This window comes from Opisthocomus hoazin, chromosome 1, assembly GCF_030867145.1.
Source record: "Opisthocomus hoazin isolate bOpiHoa1 chromosome 1, bOpiHoa1.hap1, whole genome shotgun sequence".
Taxonomy (NCBI): Eukaryota; Metazoa; Chordata; class Aves; order Opisthocomiformes; family Opisthocomidae; genus Opisthocomus; species Opisthocomus hoazin.
In genome coordinates, this window is record NC_134414.1 from 142419380 (window position 1) to 142422186 (window position 2807).

The window sequence follows — 2807 nt, forward strand, 5'->3', positions numbered from 1 at the left end:
GCCACTCAATTGTTCACAGACATATGTCTGTACAGGTATCTGTATGCATACGTGCATAAAATAAAATAGATAATATAATGTAGTGTAGCATAACATAATTAACATATTATAAATATAATTTATGTATTGCATAAAGCAAGCCATATAGATTATGCTTTTCTGCCTGCTTGAGCCATTTGCTAGTTGATAAACGAAAGAGCTCTCCAGCCATTTTAATCAACACAGTCTCACCTTTTGCCTTTCTAACTGGAAACTACAGAGATTTATGTGGAAGACAAGTCTGAGTGGTTTTGGTTATGATGTGTCATCCCTAGTACTACTGCTGCAATTAGCTGCCGCCTCTAATGCAGGGAAACTTTGGTCCACTGCTCTGTTTAATCACAACACATAGTGCAGGTGTTGAGCTTTGTACTCTGAGCAATGACAAGGTGGGGTGGGCATTTTAACATCCTCTTGTTCTATCTAGTATGAAGATTGCAACAAATTTATCCGTATTTTAGATTTCGTAATGTAGTTTAATGCATAATTCTTGTGGATGACGTCCCTTGCACAAGCAGGGTTTTTGTTGGATATTGGCATCAGGTTGCCAGTCTCTGTGGATGTTTCCTATGAGCTGGTGCTTAGAAGGGCCTTGCTCTGGGTTCAGTTGTGCCCTCACTGACAGCTGTATAAACCCACAAGTAATTTCACTGAAGTTATTGAAAGTGCTCTGGACTTGTACCGCTGTAGCTGGAAGCAGGAGGTAATTAAGTTCATTTTGAAATTCTTCAGCATACAGCAAACACTCAGCCCTACCCGCCCACACAGACAAAGAGGCATAGGTACATACATGCAGGTGCAGTTCATAAAATAAACGGCCTGACTGAGTGTATCCGCCCAGATGAAAGCCAGATGCTTGGGAAGGAAACTCTTTTCCTGCCAAAGTGGCCTAAAAGCCGCCAGCTTGTATACGGTCAGCCTCAGCTGTGTTGCCATGACCAGAAATAGCGTTCTTGGGAATATTTACAAGGATGAATACACACCCGCTTTTTCTTCCTTTGAGGGTTTTAACAGATGCTGCTATGCTTGGAGTTTTCTAATTAAAAAAGGTCCTATATGTGTCAGTGTCATATGAACTGTGGCACTTTTTCTGCTATCCTGTTTCATAGCATAGATCCAGCGAAGTCCTGAGAGTGCTGGTTGCTGTATGTGTGCAGGGGGAGCCTCTGCGTTTACAGGCACATTGTCTTCAATCACATACATTCCTTAAAAAAGGTGATGCAAAGGACTGATGCCTTTAGTGGAACAGAGAAATTGTGCTTCAGAGAACAGTATCTCTTGCTTGGGCAGCACACTGTCCTCACAAGACAAGCAGCTGACATCCTTTTTAGGCTGTTGGAAGAGCCCCCACAACCTGTCCCCTGAGGCAAGGCTGGATGAGGGGCAACACCATACTTCATCTCCTCCCTTCCCTGAACCTCTCTTGCTGTCCTGACTCTGCAGCAGCAACTCTCAGTGCCACAGTAAGGAATTCTGCAAGGTCCCCTGAATGACATAGTATCATGGGTTGGAAAAGACCTCTAAGATCATCAAGTCCAACCATCCACCCAACACCACAATGCCTGCTAAACCTATCTCGAAGTGCCACATCTACACGTTTTTTGAACACCTCTAGGAATGGGGACTCCACCACCTTCCTGGACAGCCTGTTCCAATGCCTGACCACTCCTTCAGTAAAGAAATTTTTCCTAATATCCAATCTGAACCTCCCCTGATGCAACTTGAGGCTATTGCCTCTCAAATCAAATGAACCACGTAATTATTTAACTTCAAGAGCAGGACAAGGACTTTCTTCTGCAGGACTCAATATGGGGAACTCAGCAATTCCTGTAAAATTGTTGTGGAATATGTTTGAAAACCTTGTGGCCCTGTGGGCTAGCTGCACTGGCAAATTATCAGGAGCCTCTCAAACCACTGGTCATCCTTCTAAGGGAGCAGTCCACATAGCTGGCACTTAGAAGCATGTATAGGTTGAAAAAAGTGCAGACAAATCCAAATCTCTCTGTCTGTGCTCCCAGCAAGATGGATACAAGCCAACTCTGGTCCAAAACCTGCATAGCTGTGTTATGATAAGTGAGTGTATTAGTTAGGACACAGTGCTGTGCTGACTTGGCAAGGTGGCTTCCAGGTGGGAACTGGCTTAGGTTCATCTGGCCCAGGGAGCAGGCATTACATGCTCAGCTCATGTCTGCTCCTGCCCATGGTGGCATGCAGAAGAGAATTAGAGTTACAGATTTCAGCCAAAAGCTGCCAAACCTGGCAGCTGAGGCAGCCTACAAGAATGCAAAGATCTCATCACAGATAGGGACCTGCCCTGATGGCAGGATGTGACAAATAGTCAACCCAGCATGCAGACAGATTAAATGGTACAAGCTCAGAGCTGAAGATGGGTTTGTTGACTGTATCGTGATGCAGTATTGCTCATCTAGGACTGTGTCCGCTTTAAAATGAGGAAGAGGTTGGGATATCATTCTCTGGGTTAACATTGATATGACTTGTCCCCATGTAAGATCCTGCTCTCGCTTATATATTTAGTAGAGAAAGACACCAGTGTATGCCTTGGTCTGGTTTTAAAGATCATTTTCTTGACAAATTTCTAAAGAGTCATTTTTTCATACAGCGCAGAGACAACATCCTCCCAGCTGTGTTCTGAGCTACTGGTCACAGGCTCCATCACTCCAAGCTCCGCAGCAGGTAGGTCAATGTATTCTTCAGACATGTCCTTTGTGGGTTTATCTCATCCTGCCTCTGTCATGGGGACCACAGAG